This window comes from Gekko japonicus, unplaced genomic scaffold (assembly GCF_001447785.1).
Source record: "Gekko japonicus isolate JY-2015 unplaced genomic scaffold, Gekko_japonicus_V1.1 scaffold2923, whole genome shotgun sequence".
Taxonomy (NCBI): domain Eukaryota; kingdom Metazoa; phylum Chordata; class Lepidosauria; order Squamata; family Gekkonidae; genus Gekko; species Gekko japonicus.
The window spans coordinates 137994-158148 of NW_015173763.1; positions in this window are offsets into that span (position 1 = coordinate 137994).

The following is a 20155-nucleotide window of genomic DNA, read 5'->3' on the forward strand; positions in this document are numbered from 1 at the left end:
GCCAGTGACTCAGACTACCTGTCTGGCAATCCAAGCGGGCCCTCTCCCAAAGTTCCAGATGAACACTGGGTCGCCCGGAAAGAACCCCTGGGGAGCGTTCCTTTGTTCTGTCAGTCTCCTTGAGTCTGGTGCCCAGTCTGGATGTAGGCGGTCCAACAGGATAGTGGGGCACCGGTCCATCAGCAGTTCCGCGGGGCAGCACCCGGTGATGGGGTTGGGTGTCATCTGCTGTGTCAGTATGAAGTGAGTGAGCCAGAAGTCCCAGTCTCCAGCCGTGATCCGGCTGAGGCTTTCTTTGCTGTACGAACCATCCTCTCTGCTTGGCCATTGGTCGTGGGGTGGAAGGGGGCCGATCTTACGTGCCGGATTAGGTTCCACTGGAGGAAGTCCTGGAACTCTGCCAATGTGAAGGCAGTCCCGTTGTCGGAGACTATCGTGTCTGGCAGCCCATGGGTGGAGAAGATCCATCGGAGTGAGCGTATGATGGCCTTCGTGGAGGTGGTGGACATGGGGCTGATCTCCAACCATTTGGAGTACTAGTCTACTGTTACTAGGAATATCACCCCCTGGAAGGGCCCGGCAAAGTCAATATGTAGCCGGGACCAAGGTTTGTGTGTTGACTCCCATGACTGGGTTGGCATGGTTCGCGGGTTTGGGCAGACCACCTGGCAGGTTTGGCATCTTCTCACCCAGGCCTCGATCTCGGCATCGATTCCTGGCCTCCAAATATAGCGCCGGGCCATAGCCTTCATCCTTACAATTCCCAGATGCACCTCGTGGAGAGCGTTGAGGACTCATTGTCACAGGGCGTGGGGGACTATGACCCTGTCACCCCACAAGAGACAACCCTTGAGTGCAGACAGCTCATCCCTTTGGGTTGTTAATTCCGTGAACTCGGGGCCAGCAGAAGATGTGGGCTACCCCCTCACCACCCAGCCCAAAACCTGGGAGATTATGGGGTTGCGGGCCAATTGGGCAGCTATATCCACGGCCTGAAGGGGCGGCTCAGGGAGGCCTTCTAGCATCAGGACCCGGGGGGCAGGGGGCGGGTCAGTGTCCCCATATGGGAGGGGCAGTCTGCTGAGGGCATCGGCGTGCCCCATCGCCTTGTCCAGGTGGTGTTCCAGGCAGTAAGTGTAGCCAGCCAGGAAGAGGGACCAACGGAGAACCCTGGGTGAGAGCACCTGGGGGGTCTGCATGTCTGCTGCAAATAAGCCAAGGAGAGGCTTGTGGTCTATTACAATAGTGAAGGGGCACCCGTACACAAAGTTATGAAGCTTTTTTACCCCTGTCACAATCACCAACCCCTCCCGGTCTATCTGTGTGTAATTGCGCTCAGTGGCCATCAAAGTCTGTGAGTAGTATGTCACGGGGACCTCCCGGCTGTCAGGAAGAAGGTGTCCCAGAACTGCACCAATGCCATAGGGGGAGGTGTTGCATGCAAGGACTACAGGAAGGGACTCATCAAAGTGCACCAACACCTCATTTGAGATGAGTAGCGCCTTGTCCCCCTTGAACGCCACCACCTCCCTCGGACCCCACAACCAGGGCACTGATTTGTCCAGGAGGCAGTGAAGAGGCTCCAGAACCACAGCCTTGTGTGGCAGGAAGGTGTGATAAAAGTTCAGGAGCCCTAAGAACTCCTGAAGTTCGGCCTTGCTGGTGGGCATAGGGGCCACCTCCTGAACCACAAGGAGGCACTTTTCCCATTTGACTTTGAGGCCCGCTGCATTGAAATGGTGAAGGATGGTGTGGAGGTGAGAGGCAAAGTCATCTGGAGTGGCCGCAGCAATGAGGATGTCATTGAAGAATGGTATCACCCCAGGGACCCTTTTCAACAAAGAGTCCATTAGTTGCTGAAATATCCTTGGGGCCATACTCACGCCAAACTGCAGCCGCCTAACTTTAAAAGCCCCCCGGTACGTTACAATAGTCTGTGCCGTGGCCGTGGCCTCATCTATTGGCAGCTGTTGGTATGCCTGCACGAGATCCAACTTGCCAAAAATCTTAGCCCCCCTATGGAAGCCAACACATGACTCACGACTGGGACTGGGTAGGCATGGTCATGGAGGGCCTTGTTCAATGTCCGTGCCGATGCGGATGTCGCCCTTGTGCTTTACAGGGGTCACAATGGGTGCCTCCCACGTCGTATGGGAGACCGGTTCGAGGACCTCTTGTGCCATTAAATGGTCTAGCTCCGCATTGATCTTAGGCTGCAAAGCGAGTGGGGCGGTGTGGAACCACATGTGGATGGGGGCAATTTGGGGGTCGAGTTGCAATGAATCGGGGGCCCTTGTAACAACCCAGAGCCCCATCAAAAAACCGCATGGAATTCCCCGCAAACCTCAGCAAAATCCTGTGGCGCACATTTATTTACCCCCCACTGTGATGCCCAACGGTGCAAACCACGCCCGCCCCAATAAGCCAACCAAATTCCCCTCCACTACAATCAAGTCCAGGAAACCCTCAAAGTCCCGGTACTTCACCCGGAAAGTCCCCACACCCCGTATTGGAATTGGGTTCCTCTGGAAGTCCACCAGCCTCAAGGGCGAAGGCTGCAGGTGGGGCCCGCCATTCGGGCAACGTCTGTTCAGCATTTCCACATATATGATGGAAGCCGCTGACCCTGAGTCCACTTCCATTGGGCAGGGGGACCCCTCGATCATGACCTGGAGCTGGATCTTCGGGGCTGTGAGCAAGTTGGGGAGGTGTAGTACCTGTAGTGAGGGCTGACTGGTCAGGAGGTAGAGATCATCTGTGCCCTCAGTGGCCTCATAGTGTGTGGAGGCCTGGCGGTGTGGTTGCAGCTGTGGTGAATGGTTCCGGTTGCCCTTGGATCTGCAGATGTGGGTGAGGTGTCCTTATTTTCCACATGTGTGGCAGTTGGCATCATGGAACCAACATGACTTGCGCTTGTGCGCCTCTCTGCAGCTGGTCCATGGGGAATGTCCAGCAGGCTTACCGGGGTGTCCAGAGGCTCCAGCGGATCCCGTCAGCTTCTGGCGGTGGGGTGTGTGTACAAGACAGACATTGTCCTCATCTGAGGTCTTGGGCACCAAGCCTTCGGGGCCAGGAGGCTCTTCACAAGCCAGATGGTGTTCAGGCCACAAGAGCTGAGGAGGAGAGCCCTTCTCTTGCCCGCATTGGTTATCTCATGGAAGGCTAGATGGCATGTTAGCTGGTCTGTCCACGAATCCCAGAGCTCAGGATGAGTGGGGTCGAAAACCTCGAGGTGTCCTGGAGTGGAGGCCATGACTCTAGTGCAAAGTGGAGGAGCGGTGTTCAGCAATGCCAGGCACAGTGCGATGCTGCTTGGGAGTGGTGCGGGCGTGGTGGTGTTTTCTGGAATGATGCTTGGTGCTGCGCTGGAAAGTGAGCCTGGCCTGCTCATTGGGATCCCATCCTCTTCACCACTGAAAAGTACTGGGTTCGATGCATGGAGAACTCAGACTATGACATGCGTTCAGATGCATTTATTGTACTTCACAACAAGACAAGGAAAAACGGCCCGGCAAGGCCAACTATATACACTCCACCCAGCAAACCTCTGTCCCCATAGGAGGGTTTGAATTTCCCACCAAGGGTGCTATTGGTGGACCCTTGGAGGTCCCACCAAGGGTGCTATTGGTGGACTCAAGGTTGACTAGGATCTTAGGTCTCCTTTGTGTTTGGGGACAAAGCTTCTGCTTTAGCCGTGGACCCCTGGTGGCGGTCTGTGTACATAATGACCTTGGAGCAGAAACCTCTTTGTAAACATGTATTATTACCAGCATTAGTTCTTAGGCTGCAATTCCATTTAGAATAGCTTAAAAAAATAAGAACATAAGAAAAGTGCTGCTAGCACAAAGTAGTGGTACATTTAGTTCAGTATCCTGTTTCAGACAAGGCCTATAGAAATTTTGGGGATTTATGTCTGTTGAAACATACATAGGAGTCAATTGCATTTATGAACTCCATTCATGCATCCAAAAATAGGCATCATTCACACAATGCTTTGACAAGGTGGAGGTTTCTGTTAGCCTTCCAGACTCCAGTTGTTAGAGCAAATCCTACATGCCCTTTGACCAACTGTGTGCATTACCTTTGAAAACCACCATCCGTTTCCTTGTGATGTACACTTTTCTCATTTCAAGTTATAGTATGTTGGTAGAAGTTTCCTTTTGTGAGATAAGACAAAACATTATTTTTATTTAAGTGTTTATGCCCCACTTTTCTCCCTAGAGGGATTCAGAGGAACTTGCAATAGAAAAAAAAACACACAATAGAAACAAGTAAGCAAACAGACAGACCCTGCCTAAGATGTAGTGGTTGGATTCATTGGCTGGCACATCTAAAGACATGTAGAAAAATTATTCTATGGGAATGCTTAGGAAACTAGCAAAACGCCATAATTTCTTCAGGCCTTTGGAAATTCCAAGAATCTTGTGCTAAATGTTTTAAAATTCCTGTTTTAATTGGTTTGTTAGGTACAGCCTCTTTCTGTGTGCAATGATAACTGCCATCCTGGTTATAGAAAAGAAATGAAGGACTCGGAACCATTTTGCTGCTATGACTGCATTCAGTGTCCAGAAGGAAAAATAGCTGATCGTGAAGGTGAGAGTTGTACAATACAATACAAAAGCCTTTATTGGCATATATCTAGTTATCCATACACACAGTAAGCAAATACAGAGGCAACAAGGATAATTTAAATATAAGCAGTTAAAAAACTTTTAATCAGTCCTTAATTACCAACTTTTAATCAGTCCTTAATTACCAGATATTTCAGGTGTCAAGTCATTAAGAAGATGGTACACCATCAGGGCATCCGAATGGCCTGACAAATTGAATAAAATTGACTCTAAAAGATTAGAATGTGTATCAGCATACTGGGCACAATAAAGAAGGATATGGGAAACTGAGTCGACTGATTCTAAATTACAAGCACAGAGTCTTGCAGAGTATGTGATCTTATTATATCTGCCGTAAGTGACTGCAGATGGATTAGAATTGCACCTAGCAAGTGCAAATGCGCTGTGCATTTGTGGAGCACAGGGGGCAGATAAATAGGGTGTCAGTCTGCTGGTAATTAAGGGAATTTCAAAATTCAGAGGGTAACAGGATTTTTTTTTTTTTTTGCAAAGCTGGTTAACTTTTGCAGTTCAGTGTCTAAGATTCTGTGCTTGATTGACTGGTATGCATTGGGAAATAATGAATCTGAAGATTGTGGGGTTTTTTTCCCCCTATGTGGGCAGTCCAGCTGGAGATGTTAGATTCTGACAGCATTTGATGTAAAAAGCTTCTGGGGCCAGCATTGTAGTGCACTCGTAGCCAATATTTGATTGACATGAGCCATGCTCGTGTTTCTACCAAGTTTAGGCCTGTTTCTAAACAAAGAACAGCATTTGGAACACAGCATGGCAGACCCATGATTTTCCACACAAACTTGGATTGAACTCTTTCAGTACCAGCCTCAAAGGTGCTGATCCATACTGGAATACCATACAGTAATTGAGCAATAACTTTAGCCTTAAATACTTTTAGTGTGGCTGGAATGAACTGGTTGCCTCAATTAAAAAAGAAACGTAAAATGGCTGATGCAGTAACAGTAGCCATATTAATTGCTGATTTGCACTGGGTTGACCAAGACATATTATAACTGAAATGAAGACCCAAATATTTGAAGCCCTTGGCCTGCTCTATTTCTTTTACATCAAATATCCATTTTTGGATTCTACAAGACTTAGCAATTACTAGTATTTTAGATTTCTCATAATTCAGATGTAATCTATTTATAGAGAAGAAGCTGAAACATCTATTTAGCAGATGTCTGAGCCCCACCCTTGTACAGGAAAGTAGTACTGTATCGCCTGCATAAAGTAAGATGGGAACATGAATTGAACCCAATTTAGGGAAATGACAATCTTCTTCTACTAAAAAGGGGGCAAGGTAATTGAGAAATAGATGAAATAGAGAAGGAACAAGTATACATCCCTGTTCAACTCCTTTACAAAAAGGAATTTTAGATGTTAATTCCCCTGTAGTTGAGCATTTAATTTGACAGGTGGTAGAAGTGTGTAACATTATGATTAGTTTAAGGAGTCTCTTATCTATACCTGATTGGTACAGTTTGGCCCATAATAGGTCTCTGTCAATTGAGTCGAATGCTCCTTTGAGATCTAAAAAAGCTGCATATAGTTTGGAATTTCTAAATTCAGTATACTTGTCGGCCAAATGCACTAAAGTGATACAATGGTCTAGTGTGGATTTACCCTTGCAGAATCCAAGTTGTTCCGGGCCTAAAACTCCTTGCTGGGTGGATTTACCCTTGCTGTGTGGATTTACCCTTGCAGAATCCAAGTTGTTCCGGGCCTAAAACTCCTTGCTGGGTCATCAAAAAAGTTGGTTTGGATAATAGATGCTTGGCATATAGCTTGCCTAGAATGGAAGGAAGGCAGATTGGACTATAATTAGAAGGCATAGTATGGTCACCTTTCTTATAGATAGGGACTACAATTGCGTTCCACCAGGCATCTGGAATAAGTCCTGTTCGATCAATCATAGTAAAAAAATTGGCAAGAGGGACAACCCACCATTCTGGGTCCATCTTTAAAAGCTCTGGGGGAATCAAATCCAGAAAGAAAAATAGCTGATCATGAAGGTGAGAGTTATAGTCTGCAGTGTTATACAGAAATTTGGCACATGTTCCAGAGGAACATGAGCAGTTTGTTCACAAGTGGGTCTTTTTATAGCAGGAACTCCTTTGCATATTAGGTGACACACCCCTAATGTAGCCAATCCTCCAAAAGCTTACAGTAGCCCCTGTAAGAAGAGCTCTCTAAGCTCTCGGAGGACTGGCTACATTAGGGGTGTGTCACCTAATATGCAAAGGAGTCCCTGCTACAAAAGAGCCCTGCATGTGGCTTCTATGTGGCTATATCAGAAACAGAAATCGTAAGACAAATTAATGTGAAACAGAATTTCTTAACCTCAAAAACTTCTATCATACAGAACAATACAAGGAGGAAAAACACATAGGTATTACAGTGAAGAGAAACTTGCAACAGATGATCTCTCTGAATTCAATTAAGCAACTGGTACTTGCTCACAAAATACCTTTTGTGGTAACAAAGTCCTGTTTCTCCAATTCATTGAAGTGCTAGATTCTCTCAAAGCACTCCCATTGCAAAGACAATTAATTTCCAACACATTAGACAACACAGAAACTAGGTTACAATGTACAGCTTGAATGATATAGTCCAGCAATATCAATATAATTGTAATAATAATGCCAGTCACACTAAATGTAATTCTTCCTTTACTAATTAATTCTGCACAATGTGATAAGAGCCCACAAAATTTTATTTAGTAACACAGGAACCCCATGTTGGCTGACATCTATTTGCTAACTCCACCTGGGTTGTCTAAACCATCCAACTCATATATATATATAATGAGTCTTGCAGAAACAGATTAAAGGTCCATTTTCCATCATGTACAGACAGATAACTTTCTGAAGGTCTGTGGTTGCCAGGCGGTGCCAGGTAGCTGAAAGGAGCTTTGGGAGTTGGGACTTGAAGGGCCATGTTATTATCATGTGTACCATTATGTTATTTCTGGTGAAAACCTGGAAATGATGTAGGTTTCCTCTAGGAGTTACCAGCAACTCAGTGGGAAAATCTAGAGCTACCCTAAGTCACTTCCAGGTTTTTCCTAGGAGTGACATAGCAGTGCACATGACAATGCCTTTAAAACAAAATTCTCGTTGCTCAGAGCAGCAGCAGACAATAAGGGCTACTGGCAGGAGGCCTCCCACTATGGCAGGAGGCCTGGCATACCTTGGAAGTCCACAAGTAGGAATTGAAGCCAATACCCTGTTCTGCTACTTTACCTTAGCAACTGGTATTCAGTGGCATATTGCCTGTAAATCTGGAAGTTGAATTTAATTGTCATGTTTAACAAACACTAACAGTGCAATCCTAAATGGAGTTACATCTTCCTAAACCCACTGACATCAATTGATTTAGAAGGGTACAACACTGTTTGAGATTGCACTATGGGACTCAATTAATTTGTTTAATAAACTTAAATATGAAAAGGCATGAGGTTAAAATTCTGCAAGTCTCTTCAGTTCTCAACACTGGATTATACTGTCCTTGACTGTTACTAAATGTAGTGAAAAGGCTAGAAGGATGTGTGTTTTGTTTGAAAACTTGCAGCTATTATTAAGGAATTTGTGACGCTGACAATAAATTATTAAAATACATTTTAGATTATATAAATCTGAAACCTTGTATCAGAACTTAAAGTGGCCACTCCCTCATCGACGATAGGGCACTAGAGACACATCACATGACTCCTGAATCTTCAAGATCTGCAGTCCTAAACTATGGAGATACTTGTACTTTAAAGCACACTCAAGTTGAAACTACATAATTTGAGAACTGTTAGTACTGCTCTGAGTGTATCACCATGGGGAACACTCATTATCATCATGTGCACAGAATGACACTTTTCACATCAACATAAAATGGATTATCTTTTTCTGATGAACACTTATAGCATGCTTGTGAGTTTTATTAGCCAATATTCCCATTAAGTTACTTTTCAAAGAGATTTACAGTATGAAATATTTTCTTTTTGCAGACATGGATAAATGTTTTCAATGTCCATATGATTATTATCCCAACAAAGACAAGAATTCATGCATTCCCAAAGTTGTCATCTACTTGTCCTATGAAGAACCCTTAGGAATCAGTTTAGCCATTGTTGCTATTTTGTTTTCTCTGAGCACAGCTCTGGTGCTAAGAACATTTATGAAGCACCACAATACTCCCATTGTCAAAGCCAACAATCAGAACATCACTTACACTCTTCTCATCTCCCTCCTGCTCTGCTTCCTTTGTGTATTATTGTTCATTGGACGCCCAGAAAAGATTACCTGTTTCCTTCGCCAGACTGCCTTTGCCATCACTTTCTCAGTGGCTGTTTCTTCTGTGTTGGCAAAAACAATCACTGTGATTCTAGCTTTTGTGGCCACCAAGCCAGAATCCAAGACCAAGAAGTGGCTGGGGAAAGGACTGGCCAACTCCATTGTTATTTTCTGCTCCTTTGTTCAAGTAGTCATTTGTATTCTTTGGTTAGGAACCTGTCCCCCATTCCCAGATCTTGATATGCATTCAATGCTGGAAGAAATCATATTAGAATGTAATGAGGGCCCAGCTACCATGTTTTACTGTGCCCTAGGCTACATGGGCTTTCTGGCCATTGCCAGCTTTACTGTTGCTTTCCAAGCGAGGAAGCTGCCTGATAGATTCAATGAAGCCAAACTGATCTCTTTCAGCATGCTGGTGTTTTGCAGTGTTTGGTTATCCTTTATACCAACATACTTGAGCTCCAAGGGGAAATACATGGTGGCTGTGGAGATTTTCTCTATGTTAGCCTCCAGTGCTGGACTTCTGGGTTGCATCTTTTTTCCCAAATGCTATATTATTGTTTTGAGGCCGGAACTGAACAGCAAAGAACAACTAGTGAGGGGGAAAAGGTTTAAATGACTGACATGATTAAGATGGATATCAACTAAAAATATATTTTAAAAGAACTTTCCTGAACATTTTTTTGTTAATTTGTTCTGTTTTTTTAGGTTTGTACCACAGTGAAGGGACTAGCACTATCTCCCCCCCCACTTTCCCTAACAAGCTAAAACCCTTTTGATTTGTTATAGTAATTTATTACCATGCTATTCTAACCTATACAATGTGCCACAAATATAAATTCTGTATTATGTATTCTGTAATATGTGCCAGTATTTTTTCCTCAAAACACATTACACTTTCACTAAGCAAATAATTTTGTTTCCTTTTCCTTTCCTTTTTATGATACAGCTCTTTTGGCCACAGCCTTTAGCCTAATCATACATGGGGGGAATCTCATTGCAGTCACAAAAGGTTTCTTTTTAATTGAAAAGAAGAAATAAATTAAAAGTTAAACTCTTTGAGGGGAAGAATACAAAGAAGAAGTATCTTTTGTACAAGGCAGCATACACCCCCCCCCAAAATCAGGCTTTATAGCCAGCTCTCAAAGCTAGATACTTAGGCAATTGCATCAGCATCAACCTTGCTCAGGTAGCCAAAACCGGAAGTACAAATAACTAAGTCCTTTAAAAAAATTTTGAACACTTTATTGAATTCAAAATGGTTACAAAATGAAAAGGATATTAGAATAACATTTAACAATTAATATTCATTCTCAAGGTTGGCATATCAAAAACTAACTCCCTTCTTAACAATGTGGATAGCAGCCAGCAAAACACCTGACAGAGATAATAAAACAAAAAATTAAATAAGAAAAAACACTCCAGGCAGTGGAGGACTGCCACAGCATTGTTCTCAGCTCAAAGGAATCCCAGTGTCTTATCTATGGACACATAGAAAACACCCTGAAAAGGGGAAAAAAGCCAAAACAGCTGCCTTGAACAAAACAAAGCAGCAAGTCCAAAATATCAGCAGATAATAAAAGTGAAAAAGAAAACTTAGCTCTTCACGGAGCACAACAGAATACCACTGCCCAGCCAGCTGGAGCCTGTTTTTATTTTTCTTAATGAACTTTATAGCAACAGCTAAGTATGCCAATTTAAGAAAAAAGAGTATGCTTTCTTTCTCAGGATACTTCAGTGGAAATGACTGAAGTCTGAATTTGGGAAGCCAGATTTGGACATGAATAGGAAGGGGAGTGTCTGTGTACTACAGTGATTTAGAAGAAACTAAAGGGAAGATGGTTGTTTCTTTATACTGAACTTCATGGCTCCCTCAGTGAGATAAAAGCATAGACCACTTTTTACTTTTGATCAGGCAGATCAGGGCAGGCATCATAAAGCTGACATCACCATCTCCTTTACTCACCTCACATCAAGCAATGTTGGCTTATTAATGAGCTGAACATCAGTGGGTGTTCACTGCCGTGGAGCCTACAGTCATATTAGACATCTGAGACAGCCAATAATCCTGCAGGAGTTACCATTGCTGATTATTTTATACTGAGCTGAAAGAGGTTCTCCAGCCCATGTGGAGCTTGTTCATAGAATCCAAGTCAATGGCTGAGTTCAGACTGGCAGTTTGAAGTGGGAGGGAGTCGTGGCAAAAAAGATCTGGAACAAACTGTTCTGGGTTTTCCTGGTCACACTGCACCGACTGATGCGGGAGCATACCGGGAAGGAGGCGCAAGGGAGCGTTCACACTGTTGGCCCAGAGGCACAGCTGTAAGCAGCTTTTTCTGGTAATCCAGTTGTGTACTCTTATGCGCATGAGCATCCCTATCAGATTGTGGCTTTTCACGTTCACACTTCTGGGAAGCAGGATGGACATGGGATAATCGCACTTTCCAGGGTTTGATACCACTTTCACCTGGTATCTTTTAAATTCGGAAGGGAAGTGTTATAAGATGGGTTGAGTATGGCTGGGGAACACCTGACAGATGTGCCTGTGTGAATGGCCCCTTTAATCCATTTGTGAAACGTTTCTGGCTCATGCCTATATCGGGGTAAATTGCCAATCTGAACTCGACCAATATTTCCTCCAAAAGGGCATCCTACCTATACACTTTTTCCTAGGCCATTTCTCTCAATACCTTGTCATATCTTCACTTCAGTTCCATGTTTGTATGATCTATGCCTTCTTTGGGACCCTGGGGTTTGAACCCTCTACCCATGTAAGATTGTAATTAGTTGGTGTTCAGACTCAGTTCTGTTCAAGAGGCAATAATATGAGACACTGGATCCATGCATTGCATTTATTTATTATTTTATTTATTATTATTTATTTATTTATTACATTTTTACCCCGCCCTCCCTGCAAACGGGCTCAAAACCCAATATATTTATGTATTTACTTCTTGGAAAAGTGATTTATTGCTGTCACAAAGAATGAACAGCTTTGTATAAGGTTTCTCATTTTTTTAAAGGGAATTGTGGGTTTATGGTGTTACTGCAAAACAAACAAACAAACAAAAAGGAAAACCCAAGCTCCTTCAGGACTGTTTTTGATTTTACCCATGCAGATAGGTTCAGCTGGGTAGCTGCTCTGGTATGCAGTAGAAGAGCAATATTTCAGTCCAGTGGCGGCTTAAAGACCACAACATTTCCAGGGTATAAGCTCCCTTCACCAGATAACTCATGCAGCATTACAATTAGAGAAGTGTCTGAGTTCGAAAGATCTCTTACTTACAGGAAGTACAAAAGCTTTCATCTGAGCTGCCTTCCCGCAGTTCCTGTGGGAAGCTGCTGCTAAAAGATCTTGCTAATGAATTTCTAGCTGTACCTCTCAACCATCCTTCTGGTACACATCCCCCCCCCATACTCTGGAAGGTTATAGCTCCTTCCATGGATTTCATATCCTCACATTACTAAGATCTGGGACCAACTGTACTCCAAGAACCATAAACATGTGATCACATGTGAATGATATCCTCATTCACAACCTCATCCCAGAGCTATTATAAGAAATCAGATGTACTTGTGTGCTTCTTGCTGGCTCTCCAGGTGGATTACAAAGTTAAAAATATATATAATAAAAAAGGCTTACAAATTTAGAAAACACAGCAATAAAACTATAATATGTACAATGCAATTAACAATGCAATATGGACAACACAGATAATAAACAATGCTATAAAAACACCTAAAATTTTAACATACATTAAAACTACAACTACCCTTAAGAACATAAGCTCAGAACAGTTGTTCATTTAGTTCAGCATCTTGTCTCACACACTGGCCAAGTAGTTCCTCTGGAGAACCAACAACAGAGTACAGAGGTCAAAGCCTTCCTCCTGGTGTTGCCTCCTGGAACTAGGATTCAGAGGTTTACTGCCTCTGAATGTGGAAATTCTTTAGTCACTATGACTAATAGTCACTGATAGACCTATCTTCCATTAATCCATTGTTAGCCAGCAAGGAGCTTTTTGCTCTTCTATGAACTATGAACTGTGCATAATGCGTGTAAAAGGACTATGATGCCAAGTGACCAGATTGAGATGCCAGACATGCGCCAGCAGAAGCCTGAGATGTTGTGCCAATGGTCTTCAAGGTTGCCCTGTTCCAGATATGGTTATACACACACACCAAGCACTACACCAGCAGCCATTTGCCATGGCTGTTTAAAACCAACGACTCACAATGCCATTAAGTGACTCTGTTTCTATCATGCTGGCACATCCCCCACACACAGAGCCTTCCCTTGACAAAGGAATTGGCTCTCCTGTCCACCTGGAAGAACTGGTTTTGCAGACTTGAGACAAAGGGAGCAATCAACTCTAGCCGATGACTCATCATGCCAGGCCAGTGTCAGAACCCACAGCCAACAACGTAGTACACACTTTTCAGGAAAGGTAATACTTTATTGAAGAGCTATAGATGCATTAACATAGGCACTGTTAAGAATGACGGCTGCCCATGGGCATAATAGGATATAGGGTATTTGTATGCACCCCCCACTGCCCTGGCCAATTAGCCACCCTCCACCCTTCTAAAGGCTAATGCTTTTAGAAGACAACCAAACCTCCCCACCCCCATGGTGGCATAGCTGATAGCCAGGTGTCTCTGCTTCCAGCTTAAATAGCATCTAATATTGCCCAACCTAAACCCCTTTCATCTATTGCCTACATGACTGTTTGGAACGAACCACAAGGGGTTGTCCCAAAGGAGGTGTCCAGCAAGCCCTCCCTCTGATGACACCCCAAGGAAGGTGACTAGCTAAGACCTCCCCCTTAAGACCACCCCATAAAAGAGGGTACACAGCAACACGCCCGCTCTACTCTCTCTACACCCCCTCCACGACCCCTATACTCGCTGACTCTTATCTTCAGCTACCTTGCCACTCCCCTTACCCCAAGGCTCTCGGACTGCAGCCAGAGTCTTTCCACGTGTGTCTGCCGGTTCAGTCACGTTTCCCATTTTCTTAGTTTAAATCCCCATTTTCTTATAGTTCCCTTAATTTTTCATTTGGAAGCTTCATCATCATCGGATCAGGTAATTATTGCCCACCAACAATCACCTTGCTAATGCGAAAGTGCTATCCAATCTCTCCAATTTTCTTAGCTCTGTACAATTTTGTGCGTGCTTGTGTATTGTTTGAATGTGACAAAGACTACAGTAAAGACATTTTAATTTGACTTCAGCCTCCGTGTCTGTTACTGGTATCTCTGGAGAGGTGGGACCTCTGTATACACTGGTTGCTTCCTATTGCCGATTACTATTTTATGATATCATAAATCCCCAATATTAAATAATAACTCAGAGCAGTCATGCTAACATCCATCTAATCCCTTTTTAATGTTGACTATAGCTGTAGACCTCACTAAATCCTAAGGCAGCAAATTCCACATTTTAATCACTCATTGTGTAAAGTAGTATTTCCTTTTATCCATCCTGAATATCACTTTTATTGGCTGCTTGAAGGTTCACAACTGTGTTGAAAATAAAACTGTAGGCTTCCAAGGGGGGGGGGATGCAACCATCATCTTCTTGTCAATCACTATGATTCCAACTGTTTCATTCTCAGCAGCTACTCACTTTGAATTGCAAATATTATTTGTAAGTACAAAAAGTGTTTTGGAAAAGTTGTGTGTGTACTCACACAAGGATCACCTACAGCTCACAACTCAGTCCAATACATTATTAATGACCTACAAGCCATGCTGGATAGTGACACTTCCCTCACTCAGGCACTGGGTGGGGTGGTCTTTTCTTGTTTATAGACAGCCTACTAACATAAAACAACTTCTCATATGCAATGATAAACTGCTTAACAATAACATGGAATCTAATACCAAGACCTGCAACAAACCAAGATGCCAACTTTGCTCTAATATAGATCCTACCAATACTATCAGTCGACCCAACAATATCAGCCATACCTTCTCAGGCTCATACTCCTGCACATCCTCTAATGTGATTTATGCCCTTCCATCCTCTACACTGGACAAACAGGCCAGTCCCTTTGACAAAGAATTAATGGACATAAGTCAGATATTTGAAACCACAGCATTTAAAAACCAGTTGGGGGTCATTTTAACCTTCCAGGACATTCAGTTTCTGACCTAAGAATAGCAGTTCTCTTACAAAGTAATTTCAAAGGGAGTTTAGAAAGTGAGACTGCTGAATTGCAACTGATAACAAAGCTCAAGACAATACATCCACCTGGACCAAATCAAGACCTAGGTTTCCTGTCTCATTACCAAAGCTGATTTCTCCATGCCTACTACCCCTCTGCATATTACACCTAATCTAATCACACCTGCTATTATCATTTGCCTGCTAATGTCATTCAGTATCTGAAATCACTCCACTTTCCAATATATAGGACATATGGATTCACATTCTAGCTGTATCTTAAGAAGGAAGCAGTGACTCATGAAGGCTCATATCCTTCTACAAATTTTGTTAGTCTTTTAGGTGCTACTGGACTCTTACTCTTTTCTAATATTATGCAGCTGTTGATACAAACTGATCCCATCACCAAAAAATGTTTCAGATGGAAGAAACTTGGAAGGGAAGAAGTACTAATGAGAGCCCTTACTGAGAAAGGATATGGAACTTCTTCAAGGTGTTTTTATTAATTGTTCCATGCTGTTCAGATCAGCATAATGATGTAAAATCTGGGCCCAAAAATGCAACCAAAAAGCCCAGTTTGGTGAAGTGGTTAAGTGCACGGACTCTAATATGGGAAAACCGGGTTTGATTCCCCACTCCCCCACTTGTACCTGGCTGGATGACCTTGGGCAAGCCACAGTTCTGATAAGAGCTGTCCTTGAAAGGGCTCTCTCAGTTCCACCTACCTCACAGGGTGTCTGTTGTGGGGAGGGGAAGGGGAAGGAGTTTGTAAGCCACTCTGAGCCTTTGAGTGAAGGGCGAGTTATAAATCCAATCTCCTCCTCCTCCTCCTCTTCTATAAATTATCTCCTTAGCCACCATGTACTTTTCTTCGGGGCTCACGTAGTTTGGAACAAAGGACAACAAAACAATGGAAAATGCCAACAGGCTGAAACTTGGCTTCATTGAAACTGTCAGGTAACTTCCTGGCAAGGAAAGCCACAGTAAAGCTGGCAATGGCCAGGAAACCTATGTAGGCCAAACCACAGTAAAACTTGGTGGGGGACACCTCATTACATCCCAGTATACTTTCTTGAATCATTAGATGCATGCCAGTATTTGGAAAGGTGGAGAAAGTTAGTCACACAGCACAAATGCATCATTTGCATCTATCCTAGTACCTTTCTTCCCCCACCCCCCAAAAACCCCTCTTCATGAAGACTCCATCATGAATGCCTGAATCCATCTCTTTTAGACTCACACTTCCAGCACACATTTTCATCAGTGTGGTATATGTGAAGTTCAAGAACTAGTTGTATATGATCTTATAAGTAACTTTGTTTTAGACTGACACTAATGGCTGAGGCACAGAATTAAGAAAAACATAGCTGCCAGTTTTTATCAGACACTGCTGTCTATACATATGATTTTGTCGTTTATTATTATAATCAAAGTTAGATCCTGAAAGCCCTTTAGTTAAAATTGCATACATTTCTGATATTAAACCTGATATGCTACTTCTTGTACATATTAGCTTTTCAAAGGATGTTAGCTCAATTCATAACTAAACTATTTGCTATTTCTCCCCCCCTCCCCCGTGGTTTCACCATAGGATACTGATCAGCAACTAGTGTTTCATTCAGGGGCATGCCCAGCATGGATATCCTACCACTGTCAGGAATTTAGGATGAGGCTGACTGCTCACCAACTGTACTTAAAATGAAATTTCCAGAGCAACCAAAGGAGGATCTGACAATCATCTTCATGTACATCACAACAAATGCAGCTGTTTCTCTCTCAGCTTCTACACACCGTGAATCACAATTATTATTTGTAAACTTTTAATGTCACCTACAGCCCCCCCAACCAACCCCCAAGTGGCTAGTCATACAGCCCCATCCCACCAAAAACAGATATGTCATTTATAAGAATTTTTGAAGGGTGCAAGTGACAGCTTTTATTGACATGTATACACAACATCTTTATCGTGTTCTTTTTAGGCACGGACAATTAAAACCTTGTTCTAGGGTCAGAGTATTATTTACTTGGATACTTATACACTAGTTTTCTTCCCAATGGGGAGTCAAGTGGTTTACAAAAGCATTCTTCCTTCTCTATTTCATCTATGTAACCCTATGAGGTAACTTATGAGGTACCCTATGAGGTAACTACATCTAGCATTTGTTTCACATTTTCTCAGCTGGGAGGAAAAGGTGCAGCTCAAAATCACATTCAAATACCTCAGGGCAACACTGTACTGACTGCAAAGTTACCCCCGAACGGCCATAAATCTATGCATAGGGTGCCATAAAACCCGATGATCAAAGAAAGGGTACCATAAAATCCGATGAACAAAGAAAGTGAACATGGCATGCAGTGTAGAGGGTACCATAAAATCTGATGATCAAAGAAAGTGAAAGCAGCATGCAATGCAGAGGGGAATTTCTGTTCCAATGTGGGTTTCATAAAACAATGGAGGGAAAAACCAATGCAGAATCACGCTTAGACTGAGACATGACTGCCCCAAGTTCACCAAGCAAACTTCCATGTCAGATTGAGGATTGGAGCCTGGGCATCCCAGATCCTAGTTTGATACTGTAAGAACTACACTGTAATAATATTATGCAGTTTTTTTAAAAAAACAAGACAAAAGGCTTTTATTAGTTAAAATTAGCCTTCATTCCAGAGAGCTGGAAAGAAGTAAAACAAAAGCAATTTTGAGACAAATTGGGGTGGGAGTTTGGAAATTACTGGCATTAACCTTTTCTATGTTGGGAAAGGATATGAAAGACAAATGGAACTCCATGATGAATCATGGGAATGGGGGCAATCTGAGGCTGAGGTCACATGAGCAGTTTGTGCCAATATCATTGCAGTACCTTTGCAGACTTAAAGAGCATGAGCAGACAGCAACATTTGCCTTCCATGCCCCAGTTGTTGCCACCCTATTCTTCCCCATTTTGGAAGCAGAGTAATTAGGCACCAGGGGAAGTCCGGTGTTTATGGATGTCAATGCTTTCACCCCATATTTCTGGATGCCTGAACTCCCTTGATACAAGCTCAACCCGATCGGAAAGTCTGATTGCTCTGTTTTCTTTTCAGTCCTTGTTGTTGTTGTTTTAGTCAATTAGTGATGTGTGGATAACCACATCTTCATGCACAACAAGCTTACAGCTGTCCTCTGAGGCAAGAAGGGAAGGAAGAGCAAGCTGAAAAACCTTCTTTGTTTTTTTCATGCTAGTTCCTCTGCCTACAGCTTTGCAACATACAGGGTGGGGAAGGGATTAATTGAAAAGATGAGTTTATTCAGAGGGGGAAGTAGCCAGCTGCCAAAATGGAGTGGTGCTTCAAATAAGTGGCTATGCACATATGTGAAAGGCGCATTTAAAAAAAGAAGCCACCTAAGCACCGACTCCTGTTCCACAGCAATAATCTGAAGAGTCGACCATGGGGTGAGTGCACAGTGAGGCTGCTTCAGGGTGTGTTGTCTGGTCACCCCTTCCCATGCCACAAATAGAGGCACCACCAGACCGTGCCAAGCCTCCAGTGCGACCAGAGCCTGAATTTGGAAAGTCTCCTCTTCAGTCTCCCATTAAAAGCTCTTATAAGCTTCCAGTGCCTTGAAAAGGCAATGGGTTCTCCAAAAGAATACCTAAAATAGTAAATTAGGTTTAATGTAATTAAATATTAAGTGCAATATTAGATGAGGTTTTTTTTAAAAAAAACCCTCCTAATTATCCCTGAAAATGATAATGGACAAGCTGGGAAAGGTGCAGAAACAGCAAGAAAAATGATCATGACCCCCCCCCCCCCCCCTCTACAGGTTTTAAGTCGTTTGAAGCTTTTCAGTTCAGAAGAATAAGGAGGATCCAACAACAACAAAAGTAGCAGCAGCAAGCAAGCAGAGCCATGCCATTCAGCTGAGTCACCTGGTTCATACCACAAAGAGGTTACTAAAAGGATGGGATCCATCATTTATAAAAGTTGCTCTAAGTTACTTTGGCAGAGTGTATGTTGACTCTAGTGCTGGCTCTGTGTAAATTCAAAGAAGAAGAAGGAGGAGAAGGAAAAGAAGAAGGAGAATGAGGAGGAGGAAGAGATTGGATTTATACCCTGACCCCGCCCTTCACTACCCAAAGGAGTCTCAGAGCGGCTTACAAATTCCTTTCCCTTCCCCTCCCCTCAACAGACACCCTGTGAGGTAGGTGGGGCTGAGAGACCTCTGACAGAAACTGTGTAGTTTGGTGTAGTGGTTAAGTGCGCGGACTCTAATCTGGGAGAACCGGGTTTGATTCCCCACTCCTCCACTTGCACCTGCTGATGTGACCTTGGGTCAGTCGCAAGCTTTGGCACAGCTGCCCTTGAAAAAGAGCAGTTTGTGCCAGAGTTCTCTCAGCCCCACCCACCTCACAGGGTGTCTGTTGTGGGGAGGGGAAGGGAGAGGAGTTTGTAAGCCGCTCTGAGACTCCAAGTGAAGGGTGGGGTATAAATCCAATCTCTTCTTCTTCTCTTCTTCTCTTTTTCAAGAACAGCTGTGCCAGAACTATGGCTTGCCCAAGGTCATCCAGCCACTGCAAGTGGAGGAGTGGGGAATCAAACCCGGTTCTCCCAGATTAGAGTCCGCTCACTTAACCACTACACCAAAAGCAAAGTTTCAATTTTGATTTCGCACTTCATGAGATATTCTCAGTCTGGTGCTGTCCTAAACCCCATTTTTTTAGGGGGGGGGGAACACAGGATAAAAATCTAATAAAAGCTAAAACTACAGTCAGGAAATATTTTCTCTGGAGTTGTTCTTCACTCAAATACTGTATGAACATAAATTCTGCCTGATTGTGTGTCAGCACACCAGAAAGTGGACAGGAAAAGTACATGTGAATATTTTAAAAAATTCCATATGCCATAGCTAGCCTACCCATGGAAACTTGTAGGTGCCCAAAATTTCTGGTGTCGTTTGGGAGGCTTCTGAATAAAGGTTCAATAAATGGAATCAGGTTATCCTGAATGGGACTCTTGTAGTTGTGGGGAAATCTGTTTCTTGGGAAAATAAGTTGCATTGCAGCAAGAAAGGTCCACTTTGACTCCACGCAG